Source organism: Phyllobates terribilis, unplaced genomic scaffold (assembly GCF_046119375.1).
Source record: "Phyllobates terribilis strain yellow unplaced genomic scaffold, ASM4611937v1 Scaffold_499__1_contigs__length_1316695, whole genome shotgun sequence".
Taxonomy (NCBI): domain Eukaryota; kingdom Metazoa; phylum Chordata; class Amphibia; order Anura; family Dendrobatidae; genus Phyllobates; species Phyllobates terribilis.
Window position 1 is genome coordinate 39,923 of NW_027363259.1, and position 17,909 is coordinate 57,831.

General features: G+C 44.9%; 13 non-coding genes across 13 annotated transcripts; all 13 read left to right on the forward strand.

The window, feature by feature from the left end:
* The first annotated feature begins 1,071 nt into the window (after positions 1 to 1,071).
* LOC141230163 (U2 spliceosomal RNA) lies at positions 1,072 to 1,262 on the forward strand. The gene has a single exon (XR_012296719.1). It is a non-coding gene; the product is annotated as a U2 spliceosomal RNA (small nuclear RNA).
* Positions 1,263 to 2,377: 1,115 nt separating this feature from the next.
* Positions 2,378 to 2,568, forward strand: LOC141230752 (U2 spliceosomal RNA). The gene has a single exon (XR_012297203.1). It is a non-coding gene; the product is annotated as a U2 spliceosomal RNA (small nuclear RNA).
* Positions 2,569 to 3,683: 1,115 nt separating this feature from the next.
* LOC141230764 (U2 spliceosomal RNA) lies at positions 3,684 to 3,874 on the forward strand. Its single transcript, XR_012297216.1, has one exon. It is a non-coding gene; the product is annotated as a U2 spliceosomal RNA (small nuclear RNA).
* A 1,115-nt stretch (positions 3,875 to 4,989) lies between these two features.
* LOC141230777 (U2 spliceosomal RNA) lies at positions 4,990 to 5,180 on the forward strand. Its single transcript, XR_012297229.1, has one exon. It is a non-coding gene; the product is annotated as a U2 spliceosomal RNA (small nuclear RNA).
* A 1,115-nt stretch (positions 5,181 to 6,295) lies between these two features.
* LOC141230164 (U2 spliceosomal RNA) lies at positions 6,296 to 6,486 on the forward strand. The gene has a single exon (XR_012296720.1). It is a non-coding gene; the product is annotated as a U2 spliceosomal RNA (small nuclear RNA).
* A 1,115-nt stretch (positions 6,487 to 7,601) lies between these two features.
* LOC141230788 (U2 spliceosomal RNA) lies at positions 7,602 to 7,792 on the forward strand. The gene has a single exon (XR_012297240.1). It is a non-coding gene; the product is annotated as a U2 spliceosomal RNA (small nuclear RNA).
* Positions 7,793 to 8,907: 1,115 nt separating this feature from the next.
* LOC141230800 (U2 spliceosomal RNA) lies at positions 8,908 to 9,098 on the forward strand. Its single transcript, XR_012297252.1, has one exon. It is a non-coding gene; the product is annotated as a U2 spliceosomal RNA (small nuclear RNA).
* Positions 9,099 to 10,216: 1,118 nt separating this feature from the next.
* On the forward strand, positions 10,217 to 10,407 carry LOC141230811 (U2 spliceosomal RNA). The gene has a single exon (XR_012297263.1). It is a non-coding gene; the product is annotated as a U2 spliceosomal RNA (small nuclear RNA).
* A 1,115-nt stretch (positions 10,408 to 11,522) lies between these two features.
* Positions 11,523 to 11,713, forward strand: LOC141230823 (U2 spliceosomal RNA). The gene has a single exon (XR_012297274.1). It is a non-coding gene; the product is annotated as a U2 spliceosomal RNA (small nuclear RNA).
* A 1,115-nt stretch (positions 11,714 to 12,828) lies between these two features.
* On the forward strand, positions 12,829 to 13,019 carry LOC141230834 (U2 spliceosomal RNA). The gene has a single exon (XR_012297285.1). It is a non-coding gene; the product is annotated as a U2 spliceosomal RNA (small nuclear RNA).
* A 1,118-nt stretch (positions 13,020 to 14,137) lies between these two features.
* Positions 14,138 to 14,328, forward strand: LOC141230846 (U2 spliceosomal RNA). The gene has a single exon (XR_012297296.1). It is a non-coding gene; the product is annotated as a U2 spliceosomal RNA (small nuclear RNA).
* A 1,115-nt stretch (positions 14,329 to 15,443) lies between these two features.
* Positions 15,444 to 15,634, forward strand: LOC141230857 (U2 spliceosomal RNA). Its single transcript, XR_012297307.1, has one exon. It is a non-coding gene; the product is annotated as a U2 spliceosomal RNA (small nuclear RNA).
* Positions 15,635 to 16,752: 1,118 nt separating this feature from the next.
* Positions 16,753 to 16,943, forward strand: LOC141230868 (U2 spliceosomal RNA). The gene has a single exon (XR_012297318.1). It is a non-coding gene; the product is annotated as a U2 spliceosomal RNA (small nuclear RNA).
* Positions 16,944 to 17,909: the final 966 nt, after the last annotated feature.

The window sequence follows — 17,909 nt, forward strand, 5'->3', positions numbered from 1 at the left end:
TTTTGTTCATTTTGCTTGTTTGTCGGATTTTGGGATGGACTCTTTGGCTTTGCTTTTCTTCTCCTCATTGGATTTTTCATGTTCAAAGTTGCAGAAGCCAGATTACAAGCTCATTTTGGTTCAACTTCAGCAACTGTGCATTGCATTGCCATGTAATGTGATGCAATGCTATCTTTCTAGCTCTCCCTTTTTACTTCCTTTTGGATAAACAGACATATTAGGCAAGCATTTTGGAGCTTTCACCTAAATAACTACAGGTGGTGAGATAAGCTGCACAATATAATTGACCTTTCAGTATATTGTTGCACACACACCATCTATTTAGCAAATGCCCTTGTTATCAACAGCAGCCTTTTAAACTCACCTGAGCTAACAGGTATGTGAGCTGGTTACTCTGCTGCGCTTAAAATTTCTTTTTTGGTTTGCTACAATGCCTTTTCTGAAACGTTGTCTCCTTCTGCTGGAACACTGACTTCTTTCATTTAATGCCTGCAGACTATAAAAGAGAACCCAACCCAAAAAGTTTGGTTGATTAGTCTGTGGCATTCTGTTAAACTGTTGCTTATGGCGGTCTCTGTCAGCTTCTCAGCGACATTCAGCCAGCCAGGTATCCTGCCTGCAGTAGATGGAATGTGGCAATGGAACGCTGGCTGCGCGTGTCATAATAGGCTCTGAGCCTTTATATACCTGTGCACAGCAGCAGCCACCTTCAGTCTGCTGCTGGACAGCCAGCAGCAGCAGCAGCAGGAGAGGTATGTAATCAGGAGCCCTCCTGCTAAGGGTAGACAGCTGCTCGTTCCACCCCACCCCCCGCCTTAATTGGTTCTCCTCCCTTCCAACGGTGTTGAGGCGGGTGGGAACAGCAGGGGGTGAAGGTGCTGTGTTTAAAGAGGTGGAGTTATGCAGATCTAAAACGCGTGGATTGCAGCAGCAGCAAGCCGAAAAGTGCAGGCATGTAAGGGATCTAGAGGTTGACAACATGTCTTCTTAACGGGAGTCCAGGAGCTCATCTCCACAAATGGACTTTTCAGGATCCTTGGGTGGCTCCGTAGTTTGAAACCAATTCTGGTTATCGCTTCTCGGCCTTTTGGCTAAGATCAAGTGTAGTATCTGTTCTTATCAGTTTAATATCTGATACATCCCCTATCTGGGGACCATATATTAAATGGATTTTTAGAACAGGGAGATGGAAAAAGAGCTTGCTCTGTCCACTCCACGCATTGACCTGGTATTGCAGTATCTCCAGGACCGGTGCACCCCTTCTTTAATGCAGTTTCTAAAATCAGAAAGAATTGAATTCAATGTTTTTTGTTCATTTTGCTTGTTTGTCGGATTTTGGGATGGACTCTTTGGCTTTGCTTTTCTTCTCCTCATTGGATTTTTCATGTTCAAAGTTGCAGAAGCCAGATTACAAGCTCATTTTGGTTCAACTTCAGCAACTGTGCATTGCATTGCCATGTAATGTGATGCAATGCTATCTTTCTAGCTCTCCCTTTTTACTTCCTTTTGGATAAACAGACATATTAGGCAAGCATTTTGGAGCTTTCACCTAAATAACTACAGGTGGTGAGATAAGCTGCACAATATAATTGACCTTTCAGTATATTGTTGCACACACACCATCTATTTAGCAAATGCCCTTGTTATCAACAGCAGCCTTTTAAACTCACCTGAGCTAACAGGTATGTGCGCTGGTTACTCTGCTGCGCTTAAAATTTCTTTTTTGGTTTGCTACAATGCCTTTTCTGAAACGTTGTCTCCTTCTGCTGGAACACTGACTTCTTTCATTTAATGCCTGCAGACTATAAAAGAGAACCCAACCCAAAAAGTTTGGTTGATTAGTCTGTGGCATTCTGTTAAACTGTTGCTTATGGCGGTCTCTGTGAGCTTCTCAGCGACATTCAGCCAGCCAGGTATCCTGCCTGCAGTAGATGGAATGTGGCAATGGAACGCTGGCTGCGCGTGTCATAATAGGCTCTGAGCCTTTATATACCTGTGCACAGCAGCAGCCACCTTCAGTCTGCTGCTGGACAGCCAGCAGCAGCAGCAGCAGGAGAGGTATGTAATCAGGAGCCCTCCTGCTAAGGGTAGACAGCTGCTCGTTCCACCCCACCCCCCGCCTTAATTGGTTCTCCTCCCTTCCAACGGTGTTGAGGCGGGTGGGAACAGCAGGGGGTGAAGGTGCTGTGTTTAAAGAGGTGGAGTTATGCAGATCTAAAACGCGTGGATTGCAGCAGCAGCAAGCCGAAAAGTGCAGGCATGTAAGGGATCTAGAGGTTGACAACATGTCTTCTTAACGGGAGTCCAGGAGCTCATCTCCACAAATGGACTTTTCAGGATCCTTGGGTGGCTCCGTAGTTTGAAACCAATTCTGGTTATCGCTTCTCGGCCTTTTGGCTAAGATCAAGTGTAGTATCTGTTCTTATCAGTTTAATATCTGATACGTCCCCTATCTGGGGACCATATATTAAATGGATTTTTAGAACAGGGAGATGGAAAAAGAGCTTGCTCTGTCCACTCCACGCATTGACCTGGTATTGCAGTATCTCCAGGACCGGTGCACCCCTTCTTTAATGCAGTTTCTAAAATCAGAAAGAATTGAATTCAATGTTTTTTGTTCATTTTGCTTGTTTGTCGGATTTTGGGATGGACTCTTTGGCTTTGCTTTTCTTCTCCTCATTGGATTTTTCATGTTCAAAGTTGCAGAAGCCAGATTACAAGCTCATTTTGGTTCAACTTCAGCAACTGTGTATTGCATTGCCATGTAATGTGATGCAATGCTATCTTTCTAGCTCTCCCTTTTTACTTCCTTTTGGATAAACAGACATATTAGGCAAGCATTTTGGAGCTTTCACCTAAATAACTACAGGTGGTGAGATAAGCTGCACAATATAATTGACCTTTCAGTATATTGTTGCACACACACCATCTATTTAGCAAATGCCCTTGTTATCAACAGCAGCCTTTTAAACTCACCTGAGCTAACAGGTATGTGCGCTGGTTACTCTGCTGCGCTTAAAATTTCTTTTTTGGTTTGCTACAATGCCTTTTCTGAAACGTTGTCTCCTTCTGCTGGAACACTGACTTCTTTCATTTAATGCCTGCAGACTATAAAAGAGAACCCAACCCAAAAAGTTTGGTTGATTAGTCTGTGGCATTCTGTTAAACTGTTGCTTATGGCGGTCTCTGTGAGCTTCTCAGCGACATTCAGCCAGCCAGGTATCCTGCCTGCAGTAGATGGAATGTGGCAATGGAACGCTGGCTGCGCGTGTCATAATAGGCTCTGAGCCTTTATATACCTGTGCACAGCAGCAGCCACCTTCAGTCTGCTGCTGGACAGCCAGCAGCAGCAGCAGCAGGAGAGGTATGTAATCAGGAGCCCTCCTGCTAAGGGTAGACAGCTGCTCGTTCCACCCCACCCCCCGCCTTAATTGGTTCTCCTCCCTTCCAACGGTGTTGAGGCGGGTGGGAACAGCAGGGGGTGAAGGTGCTGTGTTTAAAGAGGTGGAGTTATGCAGATCTAAAACGCGTGGATTGCAGCAGCAGCAAGCCGAAAAGTGCAGGCATGTAAGGGATCTAGAGGTTGACAACATGTCTTCTTAACGGGAGTCCAGGAGCTCATCTCCACAAATGGACTTTTCAGGATCCTTGGGTGGCTCCGTAGTTTGAAACCAATTCTGGTTATCGCTTCTCGGCCTTTTGGCTAAGATCAAGTGTAGTATCTGTTCTTATCAGTTTAATATCTGATACGTCCCCTATCTGGGGACCATATATTAAATGGATTTTTAGAACAGGGAGATGGAAAAAGAGCTTGCTCTGTCCACTCCACGCATTGACCTGGTATTGCAGTATCTCCAGGACCGGTGCACCCCTTCTTTAATGCAGTTTCTAAAATCAGAAAGAATTGAATTCAATGTTTTTTGTTCATTTTGCTTGTTTGTCGGATTTTGGGATGGACTCTTTGGCTTTGCTTTTCTTCTCCTCATTGGATTTTTCATGTTCAAAGTTGCAGAAGCCAGATTACAAGCTCATTTTGGTTCAACTTCAGCAACTGTGCATTGCATTGCCATGTAATGTGATGCAATGCTATCTTTCTAGCTCTCCCTTTTTACTTCCTTTTGGATAAACAGACATAGTAGGCAAGCATTTTGGAGCTTTCACCTAAATAACTACAGGTGGTGAGATAAGCTGCACAATATAATTGACCTTTCAGTATATTGTTGCACACACACCATCTATTTAGCAAATGCCCTTGTTATCAACAGCAGCCTTTTAAACTCACCTGAGCTAACAGGTATGTGCGCTGGTTACTCTGCTGCGCTTAAAATTTCTTTTTTGGTTTGCTACAATGCCTTTTCTGAAACGTTGTCTCCTTCTGCTGGAACACTGACTTCTTTCATTTAATGCCTGCAGACTATAAAAGAGAACCCAACCCAAAAAGTTTGGTTGATTAGTCTGTGGCATTCTGTTAAACTGTTGCTTATGGCGGTCTCTGTGAGCTTCTCAGCGACATTCAGCCAGCCAGGTATCCTGCCTGCAGTAGATGGAATGTGGCAATGGAACGCTGGCTGCGCGTGTCATAATAGGCTCTGAGCCTTTATATACCTGTGCACAGCAGCAGCCACCTTCAGTCTGCTGCTGGACAGCCAGCAGCAGCAGCAGCAGGAGAGGTATGTAATCAGGAGCCCTCCTGCTAAGGGTAGACAGCTGCTCGTTCCACCCCACCCCCCGCCTTAATTGGTTCTCCTCCCTTCCAACGGTGTTGAGGCGGGTGGGAACAGCAGGGGGTGAAGGTGCTGTGTTTAAAGAGGTGGAGTTATGCAGATCTAAAACGCGTGGATTGCAGCAGCAGCAAGCCGAAAAGTGCAGGCATGTAAGGGATCTAGAGGTTGACAACATGTCTTCTTAACGGGAGTCCAGGAGCTCATCTCCACAAATGGACTTTTCAGGATCCTTGGGTGGCTCCGTAGTTTGAAACCAATTCTGGTTATCGCTTCTCGGCCTTTTGGCTAAGATCAAGTGTAGTATCTGTTCTTATCAGTTTAATATCTGATACGTCCCCTATCTGGGGACCATATATTAAATGGATTTTTAGAACAGGGAGATGGAAAAAGAGCTTGCTCTGTCCACTCCACGCATTGACCTGGTATTGCAGTATCTCCAGGACCGGTGCACCCCTTCTTTAATGCAGTTTCTAAAATCAGAAAGAATTGAATTCAATGTTTTTTGTTCATTTTGCTTGTTTGTCGGATTTTGGGATGGACTCTTTGGCTTTGCTTTTCTTCTCCTCATTGGATTTTTCATGTTCAAAGTTGCAGAAGCCAGATTACAAGCTCATTTTGGTTCAACTTCAGCAACTGTGCATTGCATTGCCATGTAATGTGATGCAATGCTATCTTTCTAGCTCTCCCTTTTTACTTCCTTTTGGATAAACAGACATATTAGGCAAGCATTTTGGAGCTTTCACCTAAATAACTACAGGTGGTGAGATAAGCTGCACAATATAATTGACCTTTCAGTATATTGTTGCACACACACCATCTATTTAGCAAATGCCCTTGTTATCAACAGCAGCCTTTTAAACTCACCTGAGCTAACAGGTATGTGAGCTGGTTACTCTGCTGCGCTTAAAATTTCTTTTTTGGTTTGCTACAATGCCTTTTCTGAAACGTTGTCTCCTTCTGCTGGAACACTGACTTCTTTCATTTAATGCCTGCAGACTATAAAAGAGAACCCAACCCAAAAAGTTTGGTTGATTAGTCTGTGGCATTCTGTTAAACTGTTGCTTATGGCGGTCTCTGTCAGCTTCTCAGCGACATTCAGCCAGCCAGGTATCCTGCCTGCAGTAGATGGAATGTGGCAATGGAACGCTGGCTGCGCGTGTCATAATAGGCTCTGAGCCTTTATATACCTGTGCACAGCAGCAGCCACCTTCAGTCTGCTGCTGGACAGCCAGCAGCAGCAGCAGCAGGAGAGGTATGTAATCAGGAGCCCTCCTGCTAAGGGTAGACAGCTGCTCGTTCCACCCCACCCCCCGCCTTAATTGGTTCTCCTCCCTTCCAACGGTGTTGAGGCGGGTGGGAACAGCAGGGGGTGAAGGTGCTGTGTTTAAAGAGGTGGAGTTATGCAGATCTAAAACGCGTGGATTGCAGCAGCAGCAAGCCGAAAAGTGCAGGCATGTAAGGGATCTAGAGGTTGACAACATGTCTTCTTAACGGGAGTCCAGGAGCTCATCTCCACAAATGGACTTTTCAGGATCCTTGGGTGGCTCCGTAGTTTGAAACCAATTCTGGTTATCGCTTCTCGGCCTTTTGGCTAAGATCAAGTGTAGTATCTGTTCTTATCAGTTTAATATCTGATACATCCCCTATCTGGGGACCATATATTAAATGGATTTTTAGAACAGGGAGATGGAAAAAGAGCTTGCTCTGTCCACTCCACGCATTGACCTGGTATTGCAGTATCTCCAGGACCGGTGCACCCCTTCTTTAATGCAGTTTCTAAAATCAGAAAGAATTGAATTCAATGTTTTTTGTTCATTTTGCTTGTTTGTCGGATTTTGGGATGGACTCTTTGGCTTTGCTTTTCTTCTCCTCATTGGATTTTTCATGTTCAAAGTTGCAGAAGCCAGATTACAAGCTCATTTTGGTTCAACTTCAGCAACTGTGCATTGCATTGCCATGTAATGTGATGCAATGCTATCTTTCTAGCTCTCCCTTTTTACTTCCTTTTGGATAAACAGACATATTAGGCAAGCATTTTGGAGCTTTTACCTAAATAACTACAGGTGGTGAGATAAGCTGCACAATATAATTGACCTTTCAGTATATTGTTGCACACACACCATCTATTTAGCAAATGCCCTTGTTATCAACAGCAGCCTTTTAAACTCACCTGAGCTAACAGGTATGTGCGCTGGTTACTCTGCTGCGCTTAAAATTTCTTTTTTGGTTTGCTACAATGCCTTTTCTGAAACGTTGTCTCCTTCTGCTGGAACACTGACTTCTTTCATTTAATGCCTGCAGACTATAAAAGAGAACCCAACCCAAAAAGTTTGGTTGATTAGTCTGTGGCATTCTGTTAAACTGTTGCTTATGGCGGTCTCTGTGAGCTTCTCAGCGACATTCAGCCAGCCAGGTATCCTGCCTGCAGTAGATGGAATGTGGCAATGGAACGCTGGCTGCGCGTGTCATAATAGGCTCTGAGCCTTTATATACCTGTGCACAGCAGCAGCCACCTTCAGTCTGCTGCTGGACAGCCAGCAGCAGCAGCAGCAGGAGAGGTATGTAATCAGGAGCCCTCCTGCTAAGGGTAGACAGCTGCTCGTTCCACCCCACCCCCCGCCTTAATTGGTTCTCCTCCCTTCCAACGGTGTTGAGGCGGGTGGGAACAGCAGGGGGTGAAGGTGCTGTGTTTAAAGAGGTGGAGTTATGCAGATCTAAAACGCGTGGATTGCAGCAGCAGCAAGCCGAAAAGTGCAGGCATGTAAGGGATCTAGAGGTTGACAACATGTCTTCTTAACGGGAGTCCAGGAGCTCATCTCCACAAATGGACTTTTCAGGATCCTTGGGTGGCTCCGTAGTTTGAAACCAATTCTGGTTATCGCTTCTCGGCCTTTTGGCTAAGATCAAGTGTAGTATCTGTTCTTATCAGTTTAATATCTGATACGTCCCCTATCTGGGGACCATATATTAAATGGATTTTTAGAACAGGGAGATGGAAAAAGAGCTTGCTCTGTCCACTCCACGCATTGACCTGGTATTGCAGTATCTCCAGGACCGGTGCACCCCTTCTTTAATGCAGTTTCTAAAATCAGAAAGAATTGAATTCAATGTTTTTTGTTCATTTTGCTTGTTTGTCGGATTTTGGGATGGACTCTTTGGCTTTGCTTTTCTTCTCCTCATTGGATTTTTCATGTTCAAAGTTGCAGAAGCCAGATTACAAGCTCATTTTGGTTCAACTTCAGCAACTGTGTATTGCATTGCCATGTAATGTGATGCAATGCTATCTTTCTAGCTCTCCCTTTTTACTTCCTTTTGGATAAACAGACATATTAGGCAAGCATTTTGGAGCTTTCACCTAAATAACTACAGGTGGTGAGATAAGCTGCACAATATAATTGACCTTTCAGTATATTGTTGCACACACACCATCTATTTAGCAAATGCCCTTGTTATCAACAGCAGCCTTTTAAACTCACCTGAGCTAACAGGTATGTGCGCTGGTTACTCTGCTGCGCTTAAAATTTCTTTTTTGGTTTGCTACAATGCCTTTTCTGAAACGTTGTCTCCTTCTGCTGGAACACTGACTTCTTTCATTTAATGCCTGCAGACTATAAAAGAGAACCCAACCCAAAAAGTTTGGTTGATTAGTCTGTGGCATTCTGTTAAACTGTTGCTTATGGCGGTCTCTGTGAGCTTCTCAGCGACATTCAGCCAGCCAGGTATCCTGCCTGCAGTAGATGGAATGTGGCAATGGAACGCTGGCTGCGCGTGTCATAATAGGCTCTGAGCCTTTATATACCTGTGCACAGCAGCAGCCACCTTCAGTCTGCTGCTGGACAGCCAGCAGCAGCAGCAGCAGGAGAGGTATGTAATCAGGAGCCCTCCTGCTAAGGGTAGACAGCTGCTCGTTCCACCCCACCCCCCGCCTTAATTGGTTCTCCTCCCTTCCAACGGTGTTGAGGCGGGTGGGAACAGCAGGGGGTGAAGGTGCTGTGTTTAAAGAGGTGGAGTTATGCAGATCTAAAACGCGTGGATTGCAGCAGCAGCAAGCCGAAAAGTGCAGGCATGTAAGGGATCTAGAGGTTGACAACATGTCTTCTTAACGGGAGTCCAGGAGCTCATCTCCACAAATGGACTTTTCAGGATCCTTGGGTGGCTCCGTAGTTTGAAACCAATTCTGGTTATCGCTTCTCGGCCTTTTGGCTAAGATCAAGTGTAGTATCTGTTCTTATCAGTTTAATATCTGATACGTCCCCTATCTGGGGACCATATATTAAATGGATTTTTAGAACAGGGAGATGGAAAAAGAGCTTGCTCTGTCCACTCCACGCATTGACCTGGTATTGCAGTATCTCCAGGACCGGTGCACCCCTTCTTTAATGCAGTTTCTAAAATCAGAAAGAATTGAATTCAATGTTTTTTGTTCATTTTGCTTGTTTGTCGGATTTTGGGATGGACTCTTTGGCTTTGCTTTTCTTCTCCTCATTGGATTTTTCATGTTCAAAGTTGCAGAAGCCAGATTACAAGCTCATTTTGGTTCAACTTCAGCAACTGTGTATTGCATTGCCATGTAATGTGATGCAATGCTATCTTTCTAGCTCTCCCTTTTTACTTCCTTTTGGATAAACAGACATATTAGGCAAGCATTTTGGAGCTTTCACCTAAATAACTACAGGTGGTGAGATAAGCTGCACAATATAATTGACCTTTCAGTATATTGTTGCACACACACCATCTATTTAGCAAATGCCCTTGTTATCAACAGCAGCCTTTTAAACTCACCTGAGCTAACAGGTATGTGCGCTGGTTACTCTGCTGCGCTTAAAATTTCTTTTTTGGTTTGCTACAATGCCTTTTCTGAAACGTTGTCTCCTTCTGCTGGAACACTGACCTCTTTCATTTAATGCCTGCAGACTATAAAAGAGAACCCAACCCAAAAAGTTTGGTTGATTAGTCTGTGGCATTCTGTTAAACTGTTGGTTATGGCGGTCTCTGTGAGCTTCTCAGCGACATTCAGCCAGCCAGGTATCCTGCCTGCAGTAGATGGAATGTGGCAATGGAACGCTGGCTGCGCGTGTCATAATAGGCTCTGAGCCTTTATATACCTGTGCACAGCAGCAGCCACCTTCAGTCTGCTGCTGGACAGCCAGCAGCAGCAGCAGCAGCAGGAGAGGTATGTAATCAGGAGCCCTCCTGCTAAGGGTAGACAGCTGCTCGTTCCACCCCACCCCCCGCCTTAATTGGTTCTCCTCCCTTCCAACGGTGTTGAGGCGGGTGGGAACAGCAGGGGGTGAAGGTGCTGTGTTTAAAGAGGTGGAGTTATGCAGATCTAAAACGCGTGGATTGCAGCAGCAGCAAGCCGAAAAGTGCAGGCATGTAAGGGATCTAGAGGTTGACAACATGTCTTCTTAACGGGAGTCCAGGAGCTCATCTCCACAAATGGACTTTTCAGGATCCTTGGGTGGCTCCGTAGTTTGAAACCAATTCTGGTTATCGCTTCTCGGCCTTTTGGCTAAGATCAAGTGTAGTATCTGTTCTTATCAGTTTAATATCTGATACGTCCCCTATCTGGGGACCATATATTAAATGGATTTTTAGAACAGGGAGATGGAAAAAGAGCTTGCTCTGTCCACTCCACGCATTGACCTGGTATTGCAGTATCTCCAGGACCGGTGCACCCCTTCTTTAATGCAGTTTCTAAAATCAGAAAGAATTGAATTCAATGTTTTTTGTTCATTTTGCTTGTTTGTCGGATTTTGGGATGGACTCTTTGGCTTTGCTTTTCTTCTCCTCATTGGATTTTTCATGTTCAAAGTTGCAGAAGCCAGATTACAAGCTCATTTTGGTTCAACTTCAGCAACTGTGCATTGCATTGCCATGTAATGTGATGCAATGCTATCTTTCTAGCTCTCCCTTTTTACTTCCTTTTGGATAAACAGACATAGTAGGCAAGCATTTTGGAGCTTTCACCTAAATAACTACAGGTGGTGAGATAAGCTGCACAATATAATTGACCTTTCAGTATATTGTTGCACACACACCATCTATTTAGCAAATGCCCTTGTTATCAACAGCAGCCTTTTAAACTCACCTGAGCTAACAGGTATGTGCGCTGGTTACTCTGCTGCGCTTAAAATTTCTTTTTTGGTTTGCTACAATGCCTTTTCTGAAACGTTGTCTCCTTCTGCTGGAACACTGACTTCTTTCATTTAATGCCTGCAGACTATAAAAGAGAACCCAACCCAAAAAGTTTGGTTGATTAGTCTGTGGCATTCTGTTAAACTGTTGCTTATGGCGGTCTCTGTGAGCTTCTCAGCGACATTCAGCCAGCCAGGTATCCTGCCTGCAGTAGATGGAATGTGGCAATGGAACGCTGGCTGCGCGTGTCATAATAGGCTCTGAGCCTTTATATACCTGTGCACAGCAGCAGCCACCTTCAGTCTGCTGCTGGACAGCCAGCAGCAGCAGCAGCAGGAGAGGTATGTAATCAGGAGCCCTCCTGCTAAGGGTAGACAGCTGCTCGTTCCACCCCACCCCCCGCCTTAATTGGTTCTCCTCCCTTCCAACGGTGTTGAGGCGGGTGGGAACAGCAGGGGGTGAAGGTGCTGTGTTTAAAGAGGTGGAGTTATGCAGATCTAAAACGCGTGGATTGCAGCAGCAGCAAGCCGAAAAGTGCAGGCATGTAAGGGATCTAGAGGTTGACAACATGTCTTCTTAACGGGAGTCCAGGAGCTCATCTCCACAAATGGACTTTTCAGGATCCTTGGGTGGCTCCGTAGTTTGAAACCAATTCTGGTTATCGCTTCTCGGCCTTTTGGCTAAGATCAAGTGTAGTATCTGTTCTTATCAGTTTAATATCTGATACGTCCCCTATCTGGGGACCATATATTAAATGGATTTTTAGAACAGGGAGATGGAAAAAGAGCTTGCTCTGTCCACTCCACGCATTGACCTGGTATTGCAGTATCTCCAGGACCGGTGCACCCCTTCTTTAATGCAGTTTCTAAAATCAGAAAGAATTGAATTCAATGTTTTTTGTTCATTTTGCTTGTTTGTCGGATTTTGGGATGGACTCTTTGGCTTTGCTTTTCTTCTCCTCATTGGATTTTTCATGTTCAAAGTTGCAGAAGCCAGATTACAAGCTCATTTTGGTTCAACTTCAGCAACTGTGTATTGCATTGCCATGTAATGTGATGCAATGCTATCTTTCTAGCTCTCCCTTTTTACTTCCTTTTGGATAAACAGACATATTAGGCAAGCATTTTGGAGCTTTCACCTAAATAACTACAGGTGGTGAGATAAGCTGCACAATATAATTGACCTTTCAGTATATTGTTGCACACACACCATCTATTTAGCAAATGCCCTTGTTATCAACAGCAGCCTTTTAAACTCACCTGAGCTAACAGGTATGTGCGCTGGTTACTCTGCTGCGCTTAAAATTTCTTTTTTGGTTTGCTACAATGCCTTTTCTGAAACGTTGTCTCCTTCTGCTGGAACACTGACTTCTTTCATTTAATGCCTGCAGACTATAAAAGAGAACCCAACCCAAAAAGTTTGGTTGATTAGTCTGTGGCATTCTGTTAAACTGTTGCTTATGGCGGTCTCTGTGAGCTTCTCAGCGACATTCAGCCAGCCAGGTATCCTGCCTGCAGTAGATGGAATGTGGCAATGGAACGCTGGCTGCGCGTGTCATAATAGGCTCTGAGCCTTTATATACCTGTGCACAGCAGCAGCCACCTTCAGTCTGCTGCTGGACAGCCAGCAGCAGCAGCAGCAGGAGAGGTATGTAATCAGGAGCCCTCCTGCTAAGGGTAGACAGCTGCTCGTTCCACCCCACCCCCCGCCTTAATTGGTTCTCCTCCGTTCCAACGGTGTTGAGGCGGGTGGGAACAGCAGGGGGTGAAGGTGCTGTGTTTAAAGAGGTGGAGTTATGCAGATCTAAAACGCGTGGATTGCAGCAGCAGCAAGCCGAAAAGTGCAGGCATGTAAGGGATCTAGAGGTTGACAACATGTCTTCTTAACGGGAGTCCAGGAGCTCATCTCCACAAATGGACTTTTCAGGATCCTTGGGTGGCTCCGTAGTTTGAAACCAATTCTGGTTATCGCTTCTCGGCCTTTTGGCTAAGATCAAGTGTAGTATCTGTTCTTATCAGTTTAATATCTGATACGTCCCCTATCTGGGGACCATATATTAAATGGATTTTTAGAACAGGGAGATGGAAAAAGAGCTTGCTCTGTCCACTCCACGCATTGACCTGGTATTGCAGTATCTCCAGGACCGGTGCACCCCTTCTTTAATGCAGTTTCTAAAATCAGAAAGAATTGAATTCAATGTTTTTTGTTCATTTTGCTTGTTTGTCGGATTTTGGGATGGACTCTTTGGCTTTGCTTTTCTTCTCCTCATTGGATTTTTCATGTTCAAAGTTGCAGAAGCCAGATTACAAGCTCATTTTGGTTCAACTTCAGCAACTGTGCATTGCATTGCCATGTAATGTGATGCAATGCTATCTTTCTAGCTCTCCCTTTTTACTTCCTTTTGGATAAACAGACATAGTAGGCAAGCATTTTGGAGCTTTCACCTAAATAACTACAGGTGGTGAGATAAGCTGCACAATATAATTGACCTTTCAGTATATTGTTGCACACACACCATCTATTTAGCAAATGCCCTTGTTATCAACAGCAGCCTTTTAAACTCACCTGAGCTAACAGGTATGTGCGCTGGTTACTCTGCTGCGCTTAAAATTTCTTTTTTGGTTTGCTACAATGCCTTTTCTGAAACGTTGTCTCCTTCTGCTGGAACACTGACTTCTTTCATTTAATGCCTGCAGACTATAAAAGAGAACCCAACCCAAAAAGTTTGGTTGATTAGTCTGTGGCATTCTGTTAAACTGTTGCTTATGGCGGTCTCTGTGAGCTTCTCAGCGACATTCAGCCAGCCAGGTATCCTGCCTGCAGTAGATGGAATGTGGCAATGGAACGCTGGCTGCGCGTGTCATAATAGGCTCTGAGCCTTTATATACCTGTGCACAGCAGCAGCCACCTTCAGTCTGCTGCTGGACAGCCAGCAGCAGCAGCAGCAGCAGGAGAGGTATGTAATCAGGAGCCCTCCTGCTAAGGGTAGACAGCTGCTCGTTCCACCCCACCCCCCGCCTTAATTGGTTCTCCTCCCTTCCAACGGTGTTGAGGCGGGTGGGAACAGCAGGGGGTGAAGGTGCTGTGTTTAAAGAGGTGGAGTTATGCAGATCTAAAACGCGTGGATTGCAGCAGCAGCAAGCCGAAAAGTGCAGGCATGTAAGGGATCTAGAGGTTGACAACATGTCTTCTTAACGGGAGTCCAGGAGCTCATCTCCACAAATGGACTTTTCAGGATCCTTGGGTGGCTCCGTAGTTTGAAACCAATTCTGGTTATCGCTTCTCGGCCTTTTGGCTAAGATCAAGTGTAGTATCTGTTCTTATCAGTTTAATATCTGATACGTCCCCTATCTGGGGACCATATATTAAATGGATTTTTAGAACAGGGAGATGGAAAAAGAGCTTGCTCTGTCCACTCCACGCATTGACCTGGTATTGCAGTATCTCCAGGACCGGTGCACCCCTTCTTTAATGCAGTTTCTAAAATCAGAAAGAATTGAATTCAATGTTTTTTGTTCATTTTGCTTGTTTGTCGGATTTTGGGATGGACTCTTTGGCTTTGCTTTTCTTCTCCTCATTGGATTTTTCATGTTCAAAGTTGCAGAAGCCAGATTACAAGCTCATTTTGGTTCAACTTCAGCAACTGTGTATTGCATTGCCATGTAATGTGATGCAATGCTATCTTTCTAGCTCTCCCTTTTTACTTCCTTTTGGATAAACAGACATATTAGGCAAGCATTTTGGAGCTTTCACCTAAATAACTACAGGTGGTGAGATAAGCTGCACAATATAATTGACCTTTCAGTATATTGTTGCACACACACCATCTATTTAGCAAATGCCCTTGTTATCAACAGCAGCCTTTTAAACTCACCTGAGCTAACAGGTATGTGCGCTGGTTACTCTGCTGCGCTTAAAATTTCTTTTTTGGTTTGCTACAATGCCTTTTCTGAAACGTTGTCTCCTTCTGCTGGAACACTGACTTCTTTCATTTAATGCCTGCAGACTATAAAAGAGAACCCAACCCAAAAAGTTTGGTTGATTAGTCTGTGGCATTCTGTTAAACTGTTGCTTATGGCGGTCTCTGTGAGCTTCTCAGCGACATTCAGCCAGCCAGGTATCCTGCCTGCAGTAGATGGAATGTGGCAATGGAACGCTGGCTGCGCGTGTCATAATAGGCTCTGAGCCTTTATATACCTGTGCACAGCAGCAGCCACCTTCAGTCTGCTGCTGGACAGCCAGCAGCAGCAGCAGCAGGAGAGGTATGTAATCAGGAGCCCTCCTGCTAAGGGTAGACAGCTGCTCGTTCCACCCCACCCCCCGCCTTAATTGGTTCTCCTCCGTTCCAACGGTGTTGAGGCGGGTGGGAACAGCAGGGGGTGAAGGTGCTGTGTTTAAAGAGGTGGAGTTATGCAGATCTAAAACGCGTGGATTGCAGCAGCAGCAAGCCGAAAAGTGCAGGCATGTAAGGGATCTAGAGGTTGACAACATGTCTTCTTAACGGGAGTCCAGGAGCTCATCTCCACAAATGGACTTTTCAGGATCCTTGGGTGGCTCCGTAGTTTGAAACCAATTCTGGTTATCGCTTCTCGGCCTTTTGGCTAAGATCAAGTGTAGTATCTGTTCTTATCAGTTTAATATCTGATACGTCCCCTATCTGGGGACCATATATTAAATGGATTTTTAGAACAGGGAGATGGAAAAAGAGCTTGCTCTGTCCACTCCACGCATTGACCTGGTATTGCAGTATCTCCAGGACCGGTGCACCCCTTCTTTAATGCAGTTTCTAAAATCAGAAAGAATTGAATTCAATGTTTTTTGTTCATTTTGCTTGTTTGTCGGATTTGGGGATGGACTCTTTGGCTTTGCTTTTCTTCTCCTCATTGGATTTTTCATGTTCAAAGTTGCAGAAGCCAGATTACAAGCTCATTTTGGTTCAACTTCAGCAACTGTGCATTGCATTGCCATGTAATGTGATGCAATGCTATCTTTCTAGCTCTCCCTTTTTACTTCCTTTTGGATAAACAGACATAGTAGGCAAGCATTTTGGAGCTTTCACCTAAATAACTACAGGTGGTGAGATAAGCTGCACAATATAATTGACCTTTCAGTATATTGTTGCACACACACCATCTATTTAGCAAATGCCCTTGTTATCAACAGCAGCCTTTTAAACTCACCTGAGCTAACAGGTATGTGCGCTGGTTACTCTGCTGCGCTTAAAATTTCTTTTTTGGTTTGCTACAATGCCTTTTCTGAAACGTTGTCTCCTTCTGCTGGAACACTGACTTCTTTCATTTAATGCCTGCAGACTATAAAAGAGAACCCAACCCAAAAAGTTTGGTTGATTAGTCTGTGGCATTCTGTTAAACTGTTGCTTATGGCGGTCTCTGTGAGCTTCTCAGCGACATTCAGCCAGCCAGGTATCCTGCCTGCAGTAGATGGAATGTGGCAATGGAACGCTGGCTGCGCGTGTCATAATAGGCTCTGAGCCTTTATATACCTGTGCACAGCAGCAGCCACCTTCAGTCTGCTGCTGGACAGCCAGCAGCAGCAGCAGCAGCAGGAGAGGTATGTAATCAGGAGCCCTCCTGCTAAGGGTAGACAGCTGCTCGTTCCACCCCACCCCCCGCCTTAATTGGTTCTCCTCCCTTCCAACGGTGTTGAGGCGGGTGGGAACAGCAGGGGGTGAAGGTGCTGTGTTTAAAGAGGTGGAGTTATGCAGATCTAAAACGCGTGGATTGCAGCAGCAGCAAGCCGAAAAGTGCAGGCATGTAAGGGATCTAGAGGTTGACAACATGTCTTCTTAACGGGAGTCCAGGAGCTCATCTCCACAAATGGACTTTTCAGGATCCTTGGGTGGCTCCGTAGTTTGAAACCAATTCTGGTTATCGCTTCTCGGCCTTTTGGCTAAGATCAAGTGTAGTATCTGTTCTTATCAGTTTAATATCTGATACGTCCCCTATCTGGGGACCATATATTAAATGGATTTTTAGAACAGGGAGATGGAAAAAGAGCTTGCTCTGTCCACTCCACGCATTGACCTGGTATTGCAGTATCTCCAGGACCGGTGCACCCCTTCTTTAATGCAGTTTCTAAAATCAGAAAGAATTGAATTCAATGTTTTTTTGTTCATTTTGCTTGTTTGTCGGATTTGGGGATGGACTCTTTGGCTTTGCTTTTCTTCTCCTCATTGGATTTTTCATGTTCAAAGTTGCAGAAGCCAGATTACAAGCTCATTTTGGTTCAACTTCAGCAACTGTGCATTGCATTGCCATGTAATGTGATGCAATGCTATCTTTCTAGCTCTCCCTTTTTACTTCCTTTTGGATAAACAGACATATTAGGCAAGCATTTTGGAGCTTTTACATAAATAACTACAGGTGGTGAGATAAGCTGCACAATATAATTGACCTTTCAGTATATTGTTGCACACACACCATCTATTTAACAAATGCCCTTGTTATCAACAGCAGCCTTTTAAACTCACCTGAGCTAACAGGTATGTGCGCTGGTTACTCTGCTGCGCTTAAAATTTCTTTTTTGGTTTGCTACAATGCCTTTTCTGAAACGTTGTCTCCTTCTGCTGGAACACTGACTTCTTTCATTTAATGCCTGCAGACTATAAAAGAGAACCCAACCCAAAAAGTTTGGTTGATTAGTCTGTGGCATTCTGTTAAACTGTTGCTTATGGCGGTCTCTGTGAGCTTCTCAGCGACATTCAGCCAGCCAGGTATCCTGCCTGCAGTAGATGGAATGTGGCAATGGAACGCTGGCTGCGCGTGTCATAATAGGCTCTGAGCCTTTATATACCTGTGCACAGCAGCAGCCACCTTCAGTCTGCTGCTGGACAGAAAGCAGCAGCAGCAGCAGGAGAGGTATGTAATCAGGAGCCCTCCTGCTAAGGGTAGACAGCTGCTCGTTCCACCCCACCCCCCGCCTTAATTGGTTCTCCTCCCTTCCAACGGTGTTGAGGCGGGTGGGAACAGCAGGGGGTGAAGGTGCTGTGTTTAAAGAGGTGGAGTTATGCAGATCTAAAACGCGTGG